Source organism: Pseudorca crassidens, chromosome 4 (assembly GCF_039906515.1).
Source record: "Pseudorca crassidens isolate mPseCra1 chromosome 4, mPseCra1.hap1, whole genome shotgun sequence".
Lineage (NCBI taxonomy): Eukaryota > Metazoa > Chordata > Mammalia > Artiodactyla > Delphinidae > Pseudorca > Pseudorca crassidens.
The window spans coordinates 113,041,696-113,067,602 of NC_090299.1; the positions used below are offsets into that span (position 1 = coordinate 113,041,696).

Below are 25,907 nucleotides of genomic sequence, written 5' to 3' on the forward strand. Positions count from 1 at the left end.
AAAGGAATGAATAGGTGGAGTACAGGGGAATTTGGGGGCAGTGAAGCTATGTTGTATGATACTGTTATGGTGGATACATGTCATTATATATTTGTCCAAGCCCATAGAACTGAACAACAACAAAAAATGATCTCTAATGTAAGCTATGGACTTCAGTTAATAATTTTTCCATATTGGCCCATCAATGTATCACATTGATGCAAGATGTTAAGAATAGGAAAGGGAAGGGGAGACTATGGAACCTCTCCATAGTTTTCACCTTAGTTTTCTGTAAACCTAAAACTGCTTGAAAAAAGAAATTCTATTAATTAAAAACAAAACAAAACAAAACATGTACTAGGAGTGAACACAAGAAAGCTGATGGCATATTTAAGGAACAGGCTGAAATGTATGATGGGTGAAGGAGAGTGATGAGAAGTGAAGCTAAAAAAGTAAGATAATAGAATGAGATACTGAAAAATTTCATTTGCCATTTACGGTATCTGGATTTTAGTGTAGGTCAAGTTGTTTTCAAGTTATATGGTCAGATCTGTCCTTTAGAAAAATAAACAACTTTTTTTGGCAATAAATATGGAATGGAGTGAAAAGAGCTTACAGGAAGAAAGACAAAATAAGAGGCTACTGCACCAATCCAAGTAAGAGAGGATGAGAACAGGGTTAACATCAGAAAGCGTCCCAACCCTATTCTAATATCTTGAACTCAAGAAAAAATGAACCATTTCCATGGTAGCCATTTCCAAAAGAGAAAAACAATATCATAGGGCATCTGGCAAAAGCTATGGCTATAGGCAACTCTGCAATTTCCTTCCCTTCAATAAATCATGAAAAGTAGAATAGATTCTTTTTCATGATATGGGCAGGTTAGCTTGAAGTCAAATGAATGACACAGCCTTCTCGAGATAGTTTTCTAAGTACATATGAAACCGATGCATCTGGTGGTGTTACTCTTAACTTTGTCTCACCAAATGTCTTTTAGAAAATAATTAACTATCATTGAGTATATAACCCCCTGCTGCTCCTCCCTGAAGCAACCACAAAGAGTTGTCCTTGTGAGAAACAGCTCAATTTCATATTGATTCTACAATTAATAGCGTCTGTCCATCTGACCTTGTGACTGTTGACCTTGGGCTCGGTTTTGAATCTACTGCTTGTTTTCTCTGTCTATGGCATTTTAATTTGTGGAGTAATTCTCTCTTGTCAGGCAGTCATATGAGCTTTTATTGTACCAAAGTTTCAGTTACTCCTGAGGCTATCTCCTTGTAATGGTGCCCTAACACACACACCCCACAGAATGTTTACAGTGAGTCTTATAAATGCCACATATCCCATATGTTCACTGCCAAATGTAGTGGCATTCCATTCAGCTATTTTGGGGTGCCATAGTAGCAGATAAGGAGGCAAACACACAGAAATGTAATTATATAGGTGTAGGTCCAGAGATGGTAGCTGATGGAATCTGAGTGATGTTAAGAAGAAAGACAAAGATCTGGAAGTTTCCACTGTGGCAACTGGGTAAGAGAAGATGTCATTAACCAAACTGAGGAGCAGATTTGAGGGATATGACAGTGAGTTTAATTTTGGACAGTTTGAGGAAACTGTGGAAAGTTTAAGGTCAAGAAGTTCAGTAGGCAGTAAGAAACAAGGGACTAGAAAATCAAAAAGGGGGAGCTGAAAATACCTAGCAATCATAAGTAAAGGCTGAAGCTGAAGAAGTAGATAAAAGTGCCCATTAGATTGGCAATGAAGAGAAGAAAAGTGTTTAGGTCTATATGAAGTTTGAAAGAAAAACTAAAGATGCTAAGAAGACGCTATCGTGTTAGAGAAAGGATGTGGAGGGATTAACTGTATAAGACAAGATGGTGGGAGTAATACTGCAGAGGCAGAATCTCTAAATGTGGTAATTAAGTGGGTGCACACAAAAGGGGAGTCAAAAAAGATTCCAATGTTTTGATCTTGGCAGGCGGGGAGGAAGGAAGGCAGTACTATGAACTCATTCATTCATTAAAAATGAATAGAGCACCATCGTTGGGTTAGGCACTGTGACACTGACCACAGTCAAGAGAATAAGCAAGCTTTATGGAAAAAGTGATGAATCTGGATTTATATTTGTTGACTTTGAGGTGCCTATGAGTCATCAAGGTGGAAATGTCTAACACATGGCAGCAAAGAAGAAAGGTCAAGGCAAGTGAACACTTCATAGGTAAGAACTGAAGTCCCACTAGTAGATGAGATCACTGAGGGAAAAAAAGAAAGGAATGCCTCTATGGTTACGTATGTACATTTAGATGGTACCTGTGGATATTATTTATAGGAGAAGAGGGGGAGGAGATGCAAATAAAAGCAGTGAAGGAACAGTTGTACAATAAGAGATCTAGAAGTACATTGGAAACCATAAAGATAAGATTTTCAAGAGGTGAGCAAGCTGCAGTTCACATCCCAGAGACATATTAAAGCACATGAGGGAAATATACTGAATTTGGCCTTTCACAGAAGAGTTGGGATAGAAACCGGATTACAAAGGACGGCGAGAAGAGCTGACACTGAGAGCAGAGACTTCAACATGGTACCATGTTTCAGGCAGTGGATTTTTAGAATTGTGAAAACTTGAAGAGTATTTGTAAGCCCCAAATAATGAATCAGTGAATATAGAGAAAATGAAAACATAGGAGAAGAGGGGATAATTGATAGGAAAATAGCCTAGAGGAAGCAAGACAATACGGGCTCAAAAGACTTGGGCAGCATCCAGGCAACATACGCCTTCACTGTGAGGTGAATTAGCCCTCACTTGTAAGGATTTCAGAGGACTGAAATGGAGCATTTCAGGTAAAAGAGAAAGATCTCTGTGTACCATCTTTTTATGTCGTTTATTCTTAGTTACACAATGTTCCAATGGAGACGATGGCCTCTAATTCTCCAAAGATAATTCTCCACCATATTAGCGCCTATCCTCCTGCGTAAAACTGAACAGTAGTACTGGCAACACCTACTGTGTGTTATGTAGGTAATCGTCTTCTCCAAGAGTTAAATGGAAACTTGCAAAGAAAAGAGACAACAATTTCTAAGGCACTGTTCGGGGTGGGGAGCGCAGGCAGGTGTCTGTTGCTCTCCTCCTTTATAGAGAAGCCCCTGGGAACTGCAGCGACGAGATGAAGACCAGAGCTTCATCCTTTCTACCTGTTCATTCTGCCTGCGTTGTGCCTTTGCAGGGTCTCAACTGCTATGCATCCGTACCCTAGTTCTTCTCAAACTTGAACCCCTTGCTTTTTCTCTCATCCCCAAAGTGACGGATTGGTTTTTGTTTGTTTGTTTACTCTTGCTTCTTCACCAGGAAAAACAGAGCGAGAAATGTGAAAGCGCCGCACGGTGCCGAGAGTGACACAGGACACCCACACAAGTTTACAAGTCCTCGCCCAAGTCCTCGTCTCCTAGCAGCTCCCCGTAGCTCGGTGAAGCGAAGCCGGGAGCGCACGCCCTGAGAGCACTGCCAAGCCCCTAACCCGGAGCAGCAGTCTCCCCGGCCGCCGGGGCTAAAGGAATGAGAACCTGACGTCTCCCCACCCGGGCTGAGCTCGCCCCTCCCGCCCGGAGCCGAGCTTCTGGAAATCCAGTAGCCTCCCCCTGCCTCCCGGAGCTCCCTGCTGGCTGCCACCCCGAGCGAACGCACAGCGTGCACACGTCCACACGCCAGCAACACAGGCACGAGAGCGGCTGGGTGTGGAACGGAGGCGCACCGCACGAACTGCATGCCCAGCCGACACCCGCGCGGACCCCGGCCGCGGCCCCCCGGCGCCCCTCGGTGCCCGAGCCCCCAGCCCGCGAGCCTCACCAGACAGCCGGTAACTTTCCAGGTGCGCAGCTCGTCCCCTCGGCACCGCCGCCCCTGCGTCTCCGTGTCCGCTTTCTCGCCTCCCTCCCTCCCCAGCCTCCCACGGCGCCCCAGCCGGGCGCAGGTCAGTTTAGCCAGGCCGGGCGCGGGGCGCGTAGCGCGGGCCCGGGGCTGCCGGCGCCGCCGCTCGGGCTACGTGAGACCGGGGGGCACGGGCGAGGGCGTTGCGCGCAGAGGCTGCGGCGACTCCCGTGCTGCCGCCTGGCTTCTCCGCGGGGGCCGGTGCAGAGAAGACGCGCTGGGAGAGAGGGAGAGAGGCAGGGAGGGAGGGGGGAAGGAGGGAGGAGAGGCGAGGACGAAAGGGAGGGGGCGGGGGTCAGTCGGGGCGATGGCGTGGAAGAACAGGGAGCCGGCTTCCCTAAAGGTGGGGTCACCCGCCCGCGCACCCACACCGGCCCCAGCCTTTACTCCCGAGACACGGTAGCGGCAACAGCATCGCCCAGAGTGAGAGAACTTAAGTAGGGAATTAGCGTCGTGGTTGTAAGCATTTTTTTTTCATGTTATTGTTTCTATTTCAAGTGTGTGGGACGAGGCTAGAGGAAAGTTCAGGGAGGTGTTCGTCTTTTCCTTCCCCTCCTTCTCTCCCCCCGCCCCCGCCCCCAGGTCCGTTTTCACTGCAGGCTCTCTCCCGCCTCGCCTTCACTCCCAGAGCGCAAACAGGCGCACGTACCCCGGACGTGCTCTCCTCTGTCACACCGGTCCCCTTCTAGAAGACATGTGACCCTGGAGCAGCTTGGCGACGCGCTCTTCCCGGACTCTGGAGCCATAACTTGCATCGAGTTTGCCAGTTCACATGATGCTGGGGGCAGTGGTTTGAACCGAGTTTCAAGGGACCTTCGGAATCTCTAGGTCCTCTGGCAGGGAGCTTTCTTGATCACCCAAGTTGGTAATCCTCTCCCCGTCGCCTTTTGATTACATGTTTTTTCCTGAGGCTCGCATTATGGTTTTCTAAATATATATATACCCCACCGCATTATTTGCTGTGCCCTGGAGTTGTGAGATCTCCGTGTGGCTTGTCCCCTTTTCTCCTGCCTCCAGAGGAATTTCACTGGTAAATCCTCGGAAGACAAGGGCAGTTTCTGTGCGGAGGAATGGGAACTACAGTGAGGGTCTATTCACTGTGCCTCTAGAGAATGTTAGAACCCAGCTCCCTTGGGTTTTAAACCACAGGGTGGCAATGGGACTCATGTAATGCCGGTCTGCACTAGTACATATATAAACTTACATAGAAGTTAGGCCCACGTAAAATATGTTGAATAGGGCCATTAAATTTCAAAGAAGGGAAAATGTAGTCCTGGTTTTTGTGTGTGTGTGCTAACTGGAAAAAAATCGGCAAAAGTACAAAGTACTTTTTCATGAACACATGAGAGAGTCTTTCCATTTTACGCAGGCCTTCGAAATAGCCCAACTAGAGGAGATGGGGATGGAGAAGAATTCCACAGGAAAAGGGAAAATAATTAAGTCATTGTTAAGTCACTGTAATAATGGACATTTAAGTCAATGGCCTTATGGACAGTTAAGCAACAAAAAAAAAGAGAAAATCAGAGATTTTCAAAGTCCTTACATTTAATTTAGTACATGGGGGTGGTGCTGTAGGTAACTAATTAATGGGTCCAAAAATTGATGTATTGGGCCAGAACTTGCATTTTTCTAATGAAATAGAATAGGATAAAAATGTCAGAGACATTTACACATAGTACAAGTAAATATGCTCTATAAACCTTTCTCTTCGGTTAAATAGGTAAATGTGTGTGTACTGGGTCAACCGTGTAATATGTATTTTCTTACTGTTCCTTGAGGTAAAACTTGAAAGGCGCTGATGTAGTGCAGGCTGCTGCCCAGAGTCAGAGTTTGAGGGAGAACTTAGGTTCCTTCCTAGGGATCCTGTGCTCTGGCAACAGGGCAGAGTTATAGAGAACAAGGAGGAGGGTGAGAAAGAGGAGAAGAAAAGGGACCATGTTTGAGCTCTTTATTCATTCTTCCCACAAATGTGCTTGAGCAGCTTCTATGCCTTAGGCCCGGTGCTAAAATCTGGGAATTTAATGGTGAGCAAAGTCAACATGTGATCTCGGCACTTTAGAATCCGTTGGGGGAAACAGACATCAATCAACTAAACACAAAAGTAACTATATATGTGATAAATGCTATGAAGGAAAATATGATATGAGAGCAAAAATGATGGTGTCATAATTTAGATGAGGGAGGCTACAATTAATAAGTAACCCAATTTAAAATGTCTTCAATGATAAGGAAATTTATTGTTTCATATGGCAAGAAGTCCCAAGGTCAAGAGGCTCTATCTAGTGAATTCAGCATCTCAGTGCTGTCAGGGAAGGCCCAGGGCCGGTTCCGTTATTCCCCCTGCCATCTCCAGCATGCCAGCATGGTACTGGGTCTGCCCCACCCACGGTCCAGAGCAGCTCCCTATAGGACAGACAATCCTGACAGTGCCCCATGGTAGCAGAGTATGTCCTTTTTCCAGAGTGGGGAAATCTTTCTCAGAAGCTTCTAGCAGACTTCTCACCCGTCATCAGTCCAAACTAAGTCATATACCCACGCATGTCTAAATGCTGGGAAGGAGGGCCGCGGAGGCGGGGAGTTGAGGATTACCGTAATTGGTCAAGGCTCTTCAGGATTTGCCCTTGAATTTTTCAGGATTGCATTCTTTGAGGAGTCGATACTTAAACAAAAAAGGAGAAGGTGGCAGTGGATGCTGGGTAGCCAATCCAGAGTCTGCTACAGGAGCTCAGGGATGACGCCTCTGAAATAAATGACATTTAAACTTAAGATGAGTAACAGCAAGAAGTAAGGAGGACGCACCTTCAGGCAAAGGGAGTCGCGTGTGTGGTCTGACCGCGCCACCTGTTAAAGGTGTACATGAAATTCCTCATTTACTACGTCGACCCATAAAGGTAAGTGTACCTGAGGAAGCAAGCTCAAAGGGTTAAATAACGTGATCCAGTTTACAGAGCTTATAAGTCACAGAGCCAATCAATCTAATTCCAGAGCCTAAAATCTTGGCTTCTGCCTCTACGGAGATGGTGAGAAGCCAGAATTCACTGGCCTTTCCCGGCCACTGACTGAGGAACAGAGCGCAACCTCCAGGCCCCCTCTGCAAGGTTTCTCTGGGCCCACTGGTAGTGCAGGACCCATGTTCATGAATAAATCCTCTAGTACTGGGTGTACCTCTGCTCCACTGGGTGTCATGGTCCCCACCAAGCACTGTCACCAGAGCGCTAGCGCTCTCATGGTGTCAAAGCTCAGAGATGGCTTGTGGAGATGTGGAGAGTAAAATGCCCATCTTTGTGTTAAGAAGCCCTTAAGCAGCCTTGGTGTTTTAGAAAAATCTGTTTCTCGTACTTTCTTTCTCACATGGACATGCATCTAAGGGACTAAGCTGGGAACAGACTGCTTCCCCTGAGCTCAGACTCCCAAGGCCCTGCCTAACTGAGTTCTGGTTCACGTTCATCTAGATGAAATACTATTCTTTGGGGATAAATGCCCTCACAGGAGACTCTGTAGTTGCCCTTGCACTTGGCTGCCCCATTAGATCAGCCTTTGTGCTCACAAAGTTTGAGCCCAGCTCAGAGCACCCCGGGGTGCAAGCTGAGCTCTCTCCGTTGTGTCACCAGAAGAAGCTCTTCTGAGGGCACGAGAGGGGCACATCCACCATCCTGGTTCCCAGTTTTTTCTCCCTGTCTCTCTGGTTCTGCTCCCTTCTCTCTTGTCTTCTTTCATTTGTCTGCATGCTTATTTATCTCACCAGACTGACCTCGTGAGAAGCCATTTCAATTTCTAAAGCCAAAAGCTTAGGTCACTGTGCCCTTCTTTCACTTCAGCTTTGCCAAACCTTAACCCAGGAGAAATACTACCATTTGCTGTTGGCATTCCTGCTGTCCAGGGGCCGGCATCCTCAATATGCTTATGAAACAGGACCAATTGATTCCACCACCGTGTTCCTGCTGTCTAACCTCCCTGCAGCCCACCATCCCTTTCTTCACTTCAAAGCCATTTATTCCTTCCATGAAGTCTCCCTGATTCTGCCGAGTGGTGGTTCTGTGACCCCACAGGAGCGTGCTGCCCCAAGTCTCAAAGGCTCGTCAGCTTGTCTCCATCCTTTACTGGACATCAGAGCAGGGACATTGTTGTTTTAACTCATATCTTCAGAACATACATAGCTGAAGTCTTTTCATAATGCGAAAAACAATCCCCCCAATTCCACTCTTTAATCTACTGTCTCTGTTTTCTTAAAAAACAAACAAAAAGCACAAAAACTATTTGCTAGGATACTAGAGACTTGAGAAAGAAACCTATGGGAGCCCATTACACACAGCACATAATCTTCTGGGCCTAGTGCTGAGTTCTCCATCCCACTTTTGTGTCTCCAAGGGGACAATGGCTTCTCATTTGCCAAATCCCTCCCTGCTGATCCCTGGTGGGGAGAAGGGTGAGCCCTGTGTGCATTAACTCACAGCGCATTAGGGTAGTCTCCTGGCCCTCCGGCAGCAGCCGGAGCCTACAAGTGCCTCCCATTTTAAATTGACCAGTCTCTTGCCCACGTTCTCCTTGAAAGACCTTCCTCCTCTACCCCACTCCTACTCGTTCTAAATTTTCCCAGGATTCTGTCCTTAGCCCCTTCCTTCCTCCTTTCCTCCCTCCCTTCCTTTCCTCCCTCTCTCTCTCCCCCCCCCCACCCCCCCCCCCTCATAGCTTCAATTATCACTTCTCAGTGTACTTCCTTTTTTCAGAGCTGCACTTTATCTCAGCCCTTCTGGTGGTATTTATCACATTCTACTTTGTATTATTGTTATCTATTTACATTGCTTATCTCCTCTACTTGACTGTAAATACCTGGAGGGCATGGTTCACATCTGATTCATCTACCCTGTGTCTCTCACAGCACCCACTGAAGGTCCAAATCCTAGGGATAGAGAGAGTTATGACTTACTATCTAGAAGAATTGTATTTAAGTTTCTGAAATTCTGTAGAAAGAATTTGAAATGTGTTCTTGATTTTCCTTCTGGAATAAAGACAATTGTTTGGAATAATGACACAATTTAGAAATTAATAGTCTGCCCAATTAGCAAGCAGGTAGTCGTAAATTTTACTACAAAAGACCAATATACAAATACATTTTATGTTCTGTTTCTACCTGCACATACTGAGTTTTAGTCCCTAGTGCACTGACGTTCCTAAATAGTGATTTTTTTTTCCTAGTTATGGGTGTAGCCAATGTGCACTAACTATGCACTAGGCTCACAGTGTTTGGCATCCCACATCCTGTACTATTTCAAAATCCATGTGGACCATCCATCCAGCACTTTGGCCTCCCAACTCCTTAGACCTCGTATCCAATAATCTTCGTGTCCACTCAGTTTCAGGCATTCACTGCCACAGTTAGACATGGAATCTTCTCTAAAATTATGGAGGCTTGTGCACCCCAGAACATCTTGGCCCTGCCTGCCCCCAAGGCTTTAGCCCTTTGCTTTTCTTCTTAGACACAGTGGTCTCAGCAGGGGCTCATGCCTTTCCAGTGGTTGTAAAGCCCCGGTGAATCCTGTCACCGACCTCAGCCTCCTCTGGAGTCAGGACCAGACCAGCATGGCCTCCGTAACACCCACCGGAGAGGGAGCCTCAGTGGTTCCAGCTCCCAGGTCTGACCTGGCTGGACCCACAGAAGTTCTGGCTTCCCTAGCTGCTGCCTGGAGGGGCCCAAAACTTACCCTAGAGATATAGTGGAATTAATGTGCTGTGGAGCTAACTCTGACCATTGAGAGACAACAGCAAGGAAGAAGCCAGCAGGTAATTGCTCACCCTTCCTGCCCATCCAGGAGCTGTTCAGAGATGCAATGGTTCTGTACTTCTGGCTAATCAGGCATGACTCAGCAACCAGCTTTATTTTCTAGAGAAGATGTGACAGATTGGTAATGCATCACCTTGAATCTGCTTTCTCTCCTCTCCATCATTTTCTCTTTCTCCCTCACTCCTGTTTCCTTAGGATAACACCCCCCCATTAAGAATAAGCATGTGAGCTTTGCCTCAGGCTCTGTTTCCTAGAGAACCCAGGCTAAGATAAGCCCTTATACTCTGTGACCACAACTTTCCATCCTTCAAGCTTATTTGCTCAGTTATTTTCTCTTCATGTGTGTTTGACCTTAAAGTGACCTCTAGTTCTTTGACCCTCTGTTTTCTTCCTCCCTGTCTTTACGCTGCTTCTTACTCAGTTTAGTGTGCAGTCCATTATTTCACACTCTTGGTATTTCTCCCCAACGATGTATTCTGCAACAGCCAGATGAAGCCCCCATCCTGGAGGAATCCCACTTCTCACCTTCTTTTTCTTTTTCTTTTCTTTTTTAATCTTCTTTTTCTTATACTTGGACAGTGAGTGCTAGTGGAACAAGGTAAATATAAGCCCTGTTCTCATGGAACTGAAGTTCTGGGTCAGTGGTAGTATATTAGACTGGTCAAGCCATTCTGGAGAGCCGTCTTTGCTCAAATTAAGATTAAGTACAGCTCACTTGCAATTCTGCTTCTGAGTATACTATATAGCCCAGAAAAATTCTCACACAGGTCCCTATGGGGACACGTACAAGGACGTTTATTGAAGCTTCTCTTGTGTTATTGTGGTTAGGGAAGGTACTTAGGTATCCATCTCCAAGAGAATGGATATGTAAATTGTTCATGGAGATATGCCGTAGAATATTATACAGTACTTAGAACAACAGATTTGATATTCACAAGGAAAAATGATATACCTTAAATGTATAGTATCTAATGGAAAAATGAAAGAAATTGAGATATGTATATATATAAAACACGATACTCTTTGCATAGATCAAAAATATGCACAAAATAATTTGCAAAAACACATACAAATAAAAAGATATAAAATTAGCACATTGGAACGTTTGCCTCTGTGGGAGAAGGGGAATGGGAGTAGAATATTTGAGCAAAGGAAAGAATAAGGCAAAAAGAAAAAAACTCTGGAGAAGGAGAGATAGAATAGAAAAAAAGAATTAAGAGACATATTTTCCAATATTGACAAGTGTTATAAAGACCATAAAACAGAACATAGGTTGGATTTGGAAGACGACTTCCAAGAGGTGGTCAGAGGAGACCTCCCTGAAGAGGGAGCATTTGAGTGAAGCCTAAGTGATGAGATAAAACCTACCATAGGATGCTCCAGGGGAAGTGCATGCAGGGCCGAGGGAAGAGCAAAGGCCAGGAGGCCACAAGGAGCTTGGTGAGGTGCAGGAGCAGGAAGAAGGCCATGGTGGCTGGAACATGTGAGCTTGGAGGAGTGTGATGAAGGATAAGTCAGTGGGGCAAAGCTTGGAGTCAGATTGCACAGGGCCCTGGAGACACTAATAAAAAGTTAGGGTTTTTGGCCACTGTAAATTCTTGATACCAACCACTTCTGGTTGCTAAAGACTCCCTAGCAATCCTGCTAAATTTACTTGGTCAGCTCTTTCTCTCTATTATAATAAAAATGGCCAACTTTTTCCTCTTTCTTTAAACCTTCTTCTCACCACTCTTACTCATGGCGGGTAGCCTCACTGACTCTTTGTAGAGAAAAGAGTAATAATAATTGTCATGAAATGAATCGTGCGCCCCGCACCCCCGCTCCTAATTCATATGTTGAAGTCCTAACTCCCAGTACCTCAGAACATGACCTTATTTGGAAATAGGGTCATTGTAGATGTGGTTAATTAATATGAGGTCTACAGTGTTGCCCTAATGTAATACGACTGATGTCTTTATAAAAAGGGGAAATTTGGACACAGAGACAGACACACATACAGGGAAGATGATGTAAAGTGACCCAGGGAGATGGCCATCTACAAACCAAAGACAGAAGCCTGGAACAGACCCTTCCCTCACAGTCCTCAGGAGGAACGAACCCTGCCAACACCTTAGTTTCAAATTTCCAGCCTCCAGAACTGGGAGACAGTAAAGCTCCCGGGTGGTTGTTAAGCTACCCGGTTTGTGGTGCTTTGTTACATCAGCCCTGGAAAAACGAATATAATAATAATAACTAACAGGTGTGGAACCCATACAATGCATATGAGCACTGCACTTGACATGTGCTAAGGCAGTTAATCCTCATGAAGACCCTATGAGATACTATTATTATCATTATTACTTCTTATTATTATTTGAAATAAGGAAACTGAGGCACGGAGAGAATAAGTATAACTCATTAGTAAGGCGCTACCTCAGTATTCCCACATCAGATTTAGAAACCCCTCTGCACCAGGATGTGTCCTTTCCTCCCTCACTTCCTCTTAGGATGATGTGTCCTTCATCCCGTCTGTGCTCCCACCTGTGCTCTTTATCCCTCCCTGCCCCTCTTTGTTCCTCAACCTCGTGATTCTACTTCTGAATCTTTCATCTTCCTGTTCTTACTGATATCCTTCCATTAGTGTATATATATATATATATATATATATATATATATATATATATGTATATATATATATGCTAATTTATATACATTAGGAATTTATGTCTCTCTCAGCTTATGGCTTATAAGTTTCTCCCACCTTAAGCAAAGGCTCCTTCTGTTATATCTTACACAGCTCCTCCTCAAGCTTCCCACACTCACTGTCTTCATTTCCTCTGTTTTTCCTTTGACCTTCAGTGTATCAGTTTCTTAATGCTGCTGTAACAAATTACCACAAAGTTAGTGGCTTAAACCAAGCAACAACACACACTTATTTCCTTACAGTTCTTGAGGTCAGAACTCTGAAATGGGTCTCACTGGGCTAAAATCAAGGTTTCGTCAGGGCCGTGTTCCTTCTGGAGGCCGTGGAAGAGAATCTGTTGCCTGTGGCCTCTTGTGGCTTCTGGAAGTTTATGTTCCTTGGCTCGTGGTCCCCTCCATCTTCAAGGCCGGCATCTTAGCATCTTCAAAGCTCTCTCCGACTCTGACCTTCCTGGCTCCCTCTTTCACTTATAAGGACCCTTGTCATTACATTCGGTCCACCCAGATAATCCAGGATAATCTCATCATCTCAAGATCCCTACCTTAATCACATCTGCAGAGTCCTTTTTTGCAAGTGTAATATCTTCACAGGTTCTAGAGATTAGGGCATGTACTTTGAGGGAGCTGTCCTTTTGCCTACTGCACTCAGTAATCTGGCTTCCCACCACCCTACCGAAGATACTTTCTCAGAGGTCACCAATTTCTAGTTTCCTTAGAAATACGTGTATCTTAGTTGACATCTCAGCAGCACTGAATGCAGGTACTTCTCACAGGAGTGACCTCAGTGACCACGTATTCTCCCAAGTTTCTTTCCTTCTTCACAACAGTAGACTCGCCTTCCCAGTCTCCCTTGCCAATGACTCTGTCTCTAACCGTAAATGTTGAAAGTCCTTGCTCCCCTAAGCAAGGTTGTCTTTCCTCTTTGTCAGTGACCGACCTCTTAAAAGTAGCGCCCCCTTTAAGTTCCGCAGTAAAGACAGAGAAGCATAGAGAAGCCCTCGTTTCCATCCCTATTTGCGTGCTGGTGACTCCCGAATCTCCATTGCCACGTGGCACTTCTCTTCCGTGATCCAGAGCAGATTGTTCAGCTACCTTTGTGATATTTCCCCTCAGGGACCAAGATACAAGTCACTCGATATCAACATGTCCAAAAGTAAAGGAACAACTTGTTCCCAAGAACTAATGACTCCTTCAGTGTCTCTTATACGAATAAGCTGTTTTCCAGTTAGATTTCTTAGTTTGGAATTTAGGGAGTCATCCCTGTGTCCTGCTTTCCCTCACTCCCCATAAGAAATGTGTCCCAAGGTCCTGAAAATTCTGCCACACGCCTCTCTCTAATATTCAGGAGATTCCCTCTGTCACCACCATCAACATCTTCTCTTGCTTGAGCTGCCGAGAGAGTCATCTCGTCATTTCTCAGCGGCCACTCCTGTTCCCACACCAAGCCCTAGCCCTAGGGCTAGCCTCTCTGTTGTCAGTGATCTTTTTAGGCCATAAAGCAGACTTTGCCACTTCTCTGCTCAAAGCCCATTAATCTAATAGGCATATAGCCACAGTGCTTAGAGCCATATGTTAGCAAGGACCTGTGGACCTGTGGAATTATATGGGACCTGGAAAAAAATCATTGCCCCCTGTGCTACAAAAGAGAAAAATACAAAGTGTTGAGTTAAATATCTACAAAGGATGACATTATGCAAACTAGCAATTCAAGTGTACATGTGAATATATGTGTATATTTGTATGTATATGCATATATATTATCAATTTTAAAGCAGAAAACAAAAGGAATAATTTAGCCATATAAAAACACAACTTTAAAAATTATTAATTTTTTTTTTTAAATATGTCTGCATTTTCGTGATACCAATATATTTGCTTAATATGCTGTGGAAGTAGAGCCTCCAAAAGTCAGAGTGCATAGGGCCTATAAAAATCCCCAAACATTTCTACCTCCAAGGCCTTCCCACTGCGCTTACTATAAAGTCTCAAATCTTTAATGTGGCTTTCCAGCACGTCAGGCTGAATTATGTAGCTTGCCTTGGGAGGTGTCCATATCAAAGGAATACACTGGCCTCCTAGGCAGCCCTAGACCAGTGCATCTGATCACCCGAGGAGCTTGTTCAAATGCAGGTTCTGACTCGGTAGGTCTGGGAGGAGGCTGAGATGCTGCATTGCATTTTTCATAAGCTCCCAGGTGACACCGCTGCTGCTGGTCCGCGAATCACACTTAGAGTGGAAAGACCCCCGAGGGCAGCCTTGCCTCCTTCTGCTGGCCACTCCAGTAATGCTAAGAGCTCCATAGCGTCTCAACTGGTTTGGAGGTTCAAGGGCTGGGACATGCTTGTAACCTGATGGAAAATTTTTGTGGAAGAAGAAGGTGATTTTAAGGATTAGAAGCTGAGAGACCACAACGCTTTCCTGTATGCAGTATTGGAGCTGAATGTGAGGGGAGAGATAGCAGAAGCAAATACACTTACCTTTGTGTGTGCTTGTGCTCTGGACATTCACACAGCCCTGGGCCTGCCCCTAAGCCTGTTTCCCTAATGCTAGGATCTGACTGAGGCTTTGCCTGTGTCACAGCTTTTATCAAACAGTTTTATAATCCTATGTTTGTGTACCTGTTTTAGGATTAAACTGTAAACTCCTATGCAGCCCAGATGAGTTCTTCTTCGAGGTACTCATTCAGTAGAAGTCCATTAATAAAAGAAGGACGTTAAATCCCCACTCAAGTATAACTTCCAGCCAGAAGGCAACATTGTTCTGGAATGCTGGGAAATAATTCCATCTCACAGGACAACCTTGGGTACAGTAACTAGAGATGTGTTGGCTGTTTTGACATTCAGTTGCCAAATGCCCAACAAATGGAAATAGCAACAGCTCTATAAATGGCAGCCCTAGCTATAAATTTTAAAAGAACACCCATGCCTACCTAGTAATACCTAGTGAAATGGAGCAGGACCCTGTGGTCTATGCACCCCATGTCCTCAGCCTGCCTTTTGTCTGTGGAAAAACTTTAGCCAAAGAATAAGTTTAATCAGAGAAGTGAAAAAGTAGAGAAACAAAGGAAAACACTCAAAAGAGACCAAATAAAAGTAGTTTAGTCATTAAACATAGTCAAGGACCTTTAGTTCCTCCTTAAGGGATACAGGTAATATTCTGAGCCATGTCCTGTGAGCTGTCTTAAAGATACTGAAGCCCGCACCGGTGGAAGAAGTTAACTACATGAGCAGGCTGTAGCCATGACATAAGCTGCTACAATTCCGAGAACTGGCCTCAAAGAAATGGAAACAAACTGACCTGAAGATTAACCGTACCTGAAGCAATCAAGATGATGCTGGTCAGACCACCAGTGACCAATTTCAAGATGACTGTCAGAGCCGACTGTACTGTTTCTGCATGTAGCCCCCTCCCTCCATCTATAAAAGCTCTTGCCCACTGGTTGTAGGAAGTGGGGAGTCGGCCTTTGGACAGGCGTCCACCCTCCCCTCTCCCTGGCTGCCAGCATCCAAAATAAAGCAAACTTTCCTTTCCACCAACCTTGCCTCTCTATTGGCTTTTGAGTAACAAGCAGCCAGACTGCACTTTCAGTTACACTGGGATATCATAAACTGTTTCTTAATAGTAGCTGAGTTTTGTTATTGGTTTGTTCCATTTGTTGTTTATGTCGTTGTTATTAATACATTAATTGGGGCTTTTATGGTGGCGCAGTGGTTGAGAGTCTGCCTGCTGGTGCAGGAGACACGGGTTCGTGCCCCGGTCCGGGAGGATCCCACATGCCGCGGAGCGGCTGGGCCCGTGAGCCATGGCCGCTGAGCCTGCACATCTGGAGCCTATGCTCTGCAACGGGAGAGGCCACAACAGTCAGAGGCCCGCATACCGCAAAAAAAAAAAAAGATATAATACGTTAATTGTATTAGACATAGTGACAACTTCCAAAGTAATGAAAGATAGATAAAGACAACTTGAGTGTTATTGTTTTTCATTTGGCTCTTTTAGAGTATTGTGCCATGTGGATATGGGCTATTATTTGCTCACCCTGTCATTTAAACAGCAAAAACCTGGCTTGAACTATATTTATCTTTCCATGTAACCATTCAAGAGGAACTAAAGCCATTAGGACCTCAGTGGAGATATAAAGTTGTCCTATTTCCCAGACCCAGACTGTCTGTAACTGCTGCTTCCTCTCAGAAAGTCCTCCAGACACAGAAGGTTTCATTTAATCAGCCAGCAATAACACTTCCCTGAAAGAAGGGTAACTGAGATCCCTGTTTAGTTTCAGTACTTCAGAGGGTCAAGTTGTTTTTCAGATTTTGCTCAGTGTGTGTAAACAGTGTGCCGCTAAGTGAGCTTATTGGATGCCATACTGCCAGGCAGAATCATCTGCTCAAGGAAAGCAAATAATAAATCATCTCCAGGCCTGTATCAAGCCGGCATGTTGCATGAAGAAGCCGGTAAAACAAGACTACGTAGTCTTCTGTCTTAGCATACTGTCAGCTCTTACTGTTTATTTCATGATCTGGCCAATCGGGATCACCACAGATTAACCTAAGCTACGTGACCCTCTCCTTTTCTCTGACCATGCTATTCTTTGTTACCGACTTGGCAATTTACATGTCCAGCTTCCCTTTGGAGACCCGAATTGGGAGTAAACCACCAATTTAATTGTCGGTGTGGTCCATTTAAAACAGGTTGCTACGTTTGTTCTGATCTCTATTTCATTTTATAAAGGCCAAGGTCCCGTAACTATTTATCAGGGGCTGGCCATAGGATACACCGTATCTTCTCAGCCAGGTATTTGCAAACATTCCCAGTATCCCTAACACAGAATGGGTGGTCCATCATTGTTTCTTGAGTGGATGTATACATGTTGCTAGGCTCCTTCCTGTAAGACCAGAGGTGAACACGACTCTGTTTTCTGGCAATTTAATAAAAGTAAAAATGCTTGAGGATCAATTTCTTTTTTAATTATAGATTTTTATTAGAAATTCTGCAACTGTGATTAAGAGTTATTTTATTTTCCCCCATCACTGAATGGCTCCTTTATTGAGAGAACATTTCAGAAAGCACATAATCAGCCCACTCTCCAGGAGCTGATTGTAATGACTCGCCCTTGAACAGATTTTCTGTAGGAGTTGAGGCTCCCTGGTGCTGGAAGAAGATGGCTTTGAGGGACTTGCAGTAGGGAGAAGGGACGTCAGAGTTTGGCCTCAGACCAGAGAGTAAATATCTGGTTCCAGTTGCAGATCCCTGATGAAGCAGAAATAACATGGCCCTTGTGGAGAGAGTAGGTTCAGAGGAATGAAGTTGTGAAGGGGGTGGGTGTCCAGATCCTTGTAAATGATTCGCCTTCTGCCTTCACACCCCACCTACACACCAGCTAGAAGGAAGCACACTCTAGGCAATGCTTCCTGAGAGGGCAGTGGGTCTGAAACTTCTTATGAGTCCGTGTTTGTCTAAGTCAGTGGTTCTCACATTTTCGGTCTCAGATGAGTTTTACAGTCTTAAAGGACCCCAACGTACTTTTGTTTATGTGGGTTATATCTATCAACATTCATCATGTTCAAAAGTAAAACTGAGAAAATGTTTGTAAGTATTTATCTTAAAATAACTGGTATACATCATTAAATATTAACATAAATGACATCATCTTATGAGAAATAGCTGTTTCCAAAACATAGTGAAGAGAAGCATTGTCTTATGGTTTTGCAAATCTTTTTAATGTTTGACTTAATAGAAGATAGCTAGATTTGCATACTGACCTCTACATTCAGTCTGATGTTATACCACATACCATGTAGTGCCTGGGAAAGTCCACTGAATGGGAATTAAAAAGGCAGATAAGAGCTCAGTATTGTCCTAATGATTCTGATCTGTAACTCCCTGAAAAGCTCTTGGGGACTCCCATGGGTTGCCAGGCCACACTTTGAGAACCACTGTTCTAATTTATAAGCCCCATACTCCTTTATATGTCATGGATGGTCCCAAAGGCATCTTACCACAGTGGCTGTCTTTGGGATTCAGCCCAATTGGCTTCCCAAGCTCAGGCTTCCAACAATTGGACAAAAAAAAAAAAAAAAAAAGATATGAATTACTCAGCTCTCGGGTGCTTTTTCAATTCCCAAGTGTAAGTGAGTAAGTGAATGAATGAATAAATGAATGAAATAATGAAACTGTTCCTCATTTTTAGTACTTTCATTTTCTTGATCTTAAAATCAGATTATAGTCCCCATCATGAAGCTGGATTAGCTGCATTCAATCTGAGATTAACAGAGATTAGACAAATTTTTGCCTCTTTGTATGATCTTATATCACTTGCTCCTAAATCTTTAATTTTTATTTATTTATTTATTTTTGGCTGTTTTGGGTCTTCATTGCTGTGCGTGGGCTTTCTCTAGTTGTGGCAAGCAAGGGCTACTCTTGGTTGTGGTGGCTTCTCTTGTTGTGGAGCACGGGCTTCTAGGCATGCGGGCTTCAGTAGTTGTGGCGCACGGGCTCAGTAGTTGTGCTCGCAGGCTCTAGAGCGCAGGCTCAGTAGTTGTGGCACACGGGCTTAGTTGCTCCGCGGCATGTGGGATCTTCCCGGACCAGGGCTTGAACCCGTGTCCCCTGAATGGACAGGCGGATTCTTAACCACTGCACCACCAGGGAAGTCCTGCTCCTAAATCTTATAAAGCACGGAGGGAAAACTGCCACATGCTGGGCTTCTAGTCACCTATAATCATTCATTCAGCCAAATCATTCATTGACTAAATCATTCATTCTGCCAACAGACTTTTATTCAACTTTGGGGATTCAAAATTTACAAAGGCAAGGTCTCTGTCTTCTAGAAGTTCACAGTCAAATAGAAGATGCTGTGGCCTTATAATCCATGCGTGCATTTATTCAGCGTGCTCTAATCCATTCAGCAAATATTTGGAGGGCATCTGTTATGAGCCATGATTAAAGCAGGTGGGCAAAAAGCCATTTCTTGTCTTGCGGAATTCAACCTACTGGGGCTACAAACCCAAATAAGTAATTAAAATATAAATTATTGTGACTTATCACAATAAAAGTAAGTACAAAACTCTCCAGGAACTTGGAGGAGAAAGTGAATATTTGGCTAGGAACGTTAAGGAAGATTTCTGGCTTGGCAAGAGGTTAAGAAACAGGAACATTGATTCTGTGATCTGAAAGAGACAGGTTCCAGTGCCACCTCCTTATCACTCTAACCTCTCTCAGTCTAACTCACAAGGTTGTGAATACGAATGGGATCATATCTGTGTCGTACCCAGGACAGTGTTGATTATCATAATTAGCGAAGTGATGGCGTTCTTTAGTTGGAAATGAATCAGGCATATGTTCTAGGTGAGGAAGATGACACATGCAAAAGCCAGGAGATGTAAAAAAAAAGCATAGCGTATCCTGGAAACGAATGAAATAGAACAAAATTGATAAAGTTGGTCAAGTAAAATGCCACAAGGTCCTTATTGAGGTAAGGTCAGGATTTCATTGCTTTTGCTCAAAAATCACTCCCTACACCACCTACAAAGAAAAATAAGATATAAAAGCCTTTGATAAAGTAAATCACAATGCTGAAAAAAGACAAATAGGAGTAGCTTTCTGAGTATAAGCCTAGGTAACATTTTACAGTTTTTATCAAAAAGTGAGTCTGCATGGAAATGGGCTTTCCAGGGAGCTAGAGACAAAGATATGATTAAGAGATTCCTGACACTCACTGTCGTTTCTCCCCTTGGATGAAGTTGTGGCTTTGTCAATGTTGAATCTGGATCAAGAACGAGTAGAACGCCACGTTTGTAAACATTCTCTTGAACAGAAGGCCAGAGTTTGTAAATTCTTCAGGGATGGTGCTGTAAGTTTACACATAAAAGTGCAGTGGTGGCACTTTTTCCAGATCCAAGTCACCTCTGCCATGCAGGGACAGTGCCGCCAGAGCAGCTGTGCCCACCAGAAATGCTAGAGGCTGGGAGAAGCTAGGCTTTGTGGCCACTCTGCATCCTGTGAAATCTCGAATCTGTATTAGCTCCCCAGGGCTGCCTTCAAAAACTACCACAAACCAGGTCCCACAAACAACAGAAATATATCGTCCCACAGTTTTGGAGACTAGAAGTCTAACACCAAGATGTTGTCAGTCCCATGCTCGCTCTGAAACTGGAAGGGGAGAATCCTTCTTTGCCTCTTTGGTGGTCATCAATCCTTGGCATTCCTCGTCTTGTAGCTACAGGACCTCCATCATCATGTAGCACTCTCCCTTTGCGACTGTTGTCCAAATTTCCCCTTTTCATAAGGACATCGGTTATATTGGATTAGAGCCCACCCTAATGGCCTCATCTTAACTTGATCCCATCTGCAAAGACCAGTTTCCACATAGGGTCACATTCCTAGGTACCAGGGATTAGGATTTCAAACATCCATTTTCAGTGTAATATAATTCAACCCATAACAGTATCCTTGGTGAATTAATTTTGGAACTGAACCTAACAGTGTGTGTGTGTGCACGCACGTGTGTGTGTGTGTGTCTGTGTCAGTGGTGGAGTGAGACAGAGTCCCTCTTTCACCTGTCCAACACCTACCTGAAATAATACAGAGTCATAAAACTAATATATCAGAGTGCCTTTGACTCACAATGTTTAAAGTCAATTTAGGTATCATTTGTGAAGTGAGGAATAATTTGCTATGTCTAGAAAATAAGTTTGGGCCAATTATGAGATAACAAGGTATTTGTACATAACCATTTAGGGATTGAGGAGCCATTGATGTTTCTAAGTAACAAAGTGATATGAGTAGACTTGGTTACAGAAAGGTTGCTCTGGCAATAGTGTGTAATGAGTAATTTTCCAGGGCAAATCTTAGAGGCAGAAATAGGAATTAGAAAATCACTGCAAGAGTCTGGAGAAAGAAACTGACTGGGGAGGGCTGGGGATATAGGTGTATATGGCAGTGGACAGGTATGCTGGACCAAACAGTGACCAGAAAAAGGAGAGGAGGGGAGTGATTAGGAACATTCTGAGTGACATGTTGGATGTGACTAGTAAGAAAGACAGAAGAATTGAGATCGACTCTGAGGTGATGAGCTTGGCTAAGTGGGGAGAATATGTCACCATTAATGGGGATGGAAAGCACAGGAGAAAATGCAGATTTTCTAAAAAGTGAAGTGCATAACAATGAAATATAGAGGGTGCTATACAGGGATAACAAAGGCATGAATGTTATTAAAAATATTTGTGAAAAACTGCCTTTGCCTGGGCAGTTATGCAAGGACACTGAGGTGCAGTGTCCTCTACTCTAAAGGTCCGCAGTTACCCCACACTCAAAATGACCCAAAAGATTGATTTGTCCTCTTTACTATCAACTTGCCCCATTCCCCCACAAACAGTCCTGTATTCCCTACCTTGGTAGGTAGCACCATCATTTACCTGTCTCTTAAGCCATGAATCTGTTACCTCCCTCTCCCCAGATCCTCATATCTAGTCATCAAGTCTTGCATCATCTTATACATCTCTTGAATTGACCTGGTCTCTTCATTTGCATGGCGTCTGCTTTACTGAAGGTTCTAGTTCACTCCCATCTGCATCATTGTCACAGCACCTTACCAAGTCAATCCCCCGGTGCACTTGAACTCACTCCAATGACACAGCCGGAGTGCTCTTTGCAGAATGCAAGTCTGATCCTATTGCTGTGAGACGTAGCAATCTCATATTACTGAGACTCAGCTTATCCACACTAAGACATTTCCCTGCCCCCTGCCTCACAGCCTGCCAAACAAGGTCCCAACTCCATAACATGACCTACAAAGCCTTGGATGTTTTTACTCCTGCTTATCTCTAGACTTTGTCTCCTTCTATATGTGTTACCTTCTGCACATTTTAGCCCATTTAAGAATTGTGGAACTTTATAATCTCTGAATATTTCTTGCTTCTGCTTTGCATGGTGTTTCCTCCACCTGGGTGTCCTTCCCCCGCTGCTCCCCTAGAATCCCCTCCCCTTTCATGGTCTCCCTGACACTTTGATGCATAACTCATCTCACTCTCTTTCCCTCTTCTACTTCTGTATCATGACATGCTTCCCCTGTTCCACTTACAACAGCACTGTGTCATTTTTGATGCAGCTGACTCCGCAGGTCACCCACAATCTCCCTGAGGGCAGGGCTGTCCAGATTCCATTCCACAAGCAGACTGGGCATCTGTTTTGTTTCATGCACTGTCTTTCTGCTCAAGATACAAAGATGAATGGGTTCCTCACTTCAAGTTTCTGAAACCTGTGGACCAAAGAATTGGATAATTCAAACATTGAAAAGGAGCTTATCGCCTAATAGGAGAGTCAAGAAAAATAAAAATGTAGAAAAAAAAATAAGTTGGCACAGTCAAAAGTGAATTATTACAGGTCAGAATTTTAATGGGTTTGGTTAAAAGCCACTGCAAGACATACAGACCAGGATAGCTACAGTATTATCTTTAAGGCAAACCATATAGATCAAAACAGAACAAAATGAGAGTGAATTTCCAAATATAAAAATGATGACATTTTTCAATTCTTTTGAAGAAGTCACTAGACCAATACATTGCCTCTGACATTTTATTCACACCAACTAAAGTAACTCTCAACTCTGCTTTGCTCCACTCAAAATGGAGAAATGGGGCTTCCCTGGTGGCGCAGTGGTTGAGTCCGCCTGCCGAAGCAGGGGACGCGGGTTCGTGCTCCGGTCCGGGAAGATCCCACATGCCGCGGAGCGGCTGGGCCAGTGAGCCATGGCCGCTGGGCATGCGCGTCCGGAGCCTGTGCCCTGCAACGGGAGAGGCCACAACAGTGAGAGGTCCGCGTACCGCAAAAAAAAAAAAAAAAAAAAAAAATAGAGAAATGGTATACAAATAAGTGCATTTTAAAAAATAGTAGAGTAGCTAAGGTATTCATTTTCTGATCAGAACTGGCCTCCGGAATCATCTGACCTGACTTTTGACGGACAGAAAACTTTTCCGCCACTGCAGTCAGCACCTGTAATCTAGCCACACCCATTTCTCCCTGGAGTCAGTGCAGTCAGGTCCAGTCAGAACTTCCCTGCTCCTCTCTTGCTCTCTAATAGCCTTCTTTGTTCTTTTTCCCGCCTTCTAACCAGATTTATTAAACATAACAAAAGTCTCTCTACAAAGCGACCTATACCTTCAAAACATGCTAATACCATACGCTAACACATATATATGGAACCAAAAAAAAAAAAAAAAAAAAGGTCCTGAAGAACCTAGGGGCAGGACGGAATAAAGACGCAGACCTACTAGAGAATGGACTTGAGGACACAGGGAGGGGGAAGGGTAAGCTGTGACAAAGTGAGAGAGTGGCATGGACATATATACACTACCAAACGTATATACACTACCAAATCGATAGCTAGTGGGAAGCAGCCACGTAGCACAGGGAGATCAGCTCGGTGCTTTGTGACCACCTGGAGGGGTGGGATAGGGAGGGTGGGAGGGAGGGTGGGAGGGAGGGAGACGCAAGAGGGAAGAGATATGGGGATATATGTATATGTATAGCTGATTCACTTTGTTATAAAGCAGAAACTAATACAGCATTGTAAAGCAATTATACTCCAATAAAGATGTTAAAAGAAAAAAAAAAGAAAAGAACAAAGAGAGGGTTTTCGATTTAGAAAGAAATTTCCAAACTCTCATTCATTGGCTGGAGAAATGAAGAGACATAACCAAGTCATACATGGCTTATTGATAGCCGTGTGGGACAAGAGCCAAGAATCTGTTATCTCCAGCTCATTGGACCAAAAAACAAAACAAAACAAAAAGCTATTTTCTTAACTAGTATTTTGATAAGTCAATCCATAGAATGTCCAAAAGCAGCTTACTCTAAAATTAATGGAAAAGTGTCCAATGCACATTCCATGACTGGCCTAACTACTGGAACTCTCGCAGTTCTATAAGATAATTAACACAAGGTATGATTGAGTCCCTGTGACAGGGTGCTGGGGAACGGATACGAAATGTCAAGAGGCCATTTTGTGCACCGCCGTTGTAATGCCATCGCGTTTCTAGATGATGATAATGTTCCCTGATTCTAGACACATCATAGGAATATCAGTGGGGGCCAAGGTCAGCTTAGCTGCTTGCTGGGCTAGAACAAATATCACCCCAGCATGCTCAGCTGACAGGGTTCTGCAGCAGCCCAGATCGAGTCCTTGTGAACCTGTGCACAGGACTCCAACGGTGGATGGATTCTTCACCGCATCCTTCAGGTGCTGCTCCAAGATCGCCTCCATCCCGCTGTCCGCCCCCCAGGCAGGACCCCGAGGTGTGTCACCTTCTCCTTCTTTGTTCTGAAGTTCCAGTCCCCAGTTTAGCTTGCAGGTTACTGCATGGTCTGCAGATCCATCAATAGGAGGCAGCCTACTTTCAGTCAAAAACACTCCAAACACTTTCCCTTCTCAGGGCCTTTGTTAAAGGCTAGATTAAACAAAAAGGCTCAGCAGGTCTAGATCAGCAAAACTATCTTGAAATTATTCAATATTCAAAATTTCAAAAGTGAAAACACTAACCTAGTCGTGGTGGAAAAACTGTGAATCTGGTGGAACTTGCTTCCACCTATTTTGTGGTTTAGTCCTGTTTCACTTTTGAATTACATCGCTATTACATGTGTCTTGGGGAAGAGGAAAACAATAGTCTTTTCAGAATTTAAGTCTTCTTTAGATCTTAATTTAATCCTGTTTTCACTGTGTGAATGAAGGCGTCTCCTTACCTTCCAGCCGTGGGTCTCACCTTCCATTAACCTTAGGGAAGCCTTCTTGACCCTCCTGCTCTACCTCATTCCCGTTAAAATGCCACTTGCTCCTCTATTCCTCCCTTCCGTGGCCTCGGTCTGGGCTGCCATCATCCTTGACCTAGACTACTGTAGCAGCTGCGTCACTGGTCTCACTACTCTTACTTCTAATCCTTTCAATCCATTCTCCACACGGCAGCAGACTATTAGAATAGGTCAGATCACTCTCTGCTTAAAATCCTTCAGGGGCTTCCCACTTCATTAGAATAAAATCCCCACTTCTCTCGCTGTCCCACGAAAGCCCTGTGATCTGGCTCCTGCCACCCACCCACCCCCAGCCCCCGACAGCTCTGGTCACTGGATTTCCATTAAGGTTTCTTCTCCATCCGGTCGTGATCATTCACCCTCAAGACTTTGCACTTCCTGTTTCCTCTGACTGGAAATTTTCTACCTCTTCCTAAAATGACAACTTCTTTCATCTTCAGATCTCAGCTGAAATATCACCTTCTCTATGGAAATCTTATCAGCTCACAGCCTCTAAAGATGGCCTCACTTTTGTCCCTTTCTTTGTTCGTTTGTTTTCCCGTAACGTTTATCACAAGTTATTGTTACGTCTTTGTTTATTTGTAATTAATTAACTTATTGGTCTTTGGGGCTGAAAGTGAGCTCCATTAAAAAAAAGAGGTGTCTCTGACTCATTCACATTGGTATTTCCGTTGTCTAGCACATTAACTGGCTCATAATAAGCCACTCAATACATATTTATTGAATGAGTAATCC

The 25,907-nt window shown here is 44.2% G+C and overlaps 1 pseudogene; it reads right to left on the bottom strand.

The window, feature by feature from the left end:
• Positions 1 to 24,402: 24,402 nt before the first annotated feature.
• LOC137223224 (ragulator complex protein LAMTOR5 pseudogene) lies at positions 24,403 to 24,630 on the bottom strand (annotated as a pseudogene).
• Positions 24,631 to 25,907: the final 1,277 nt, after the last annotated feature.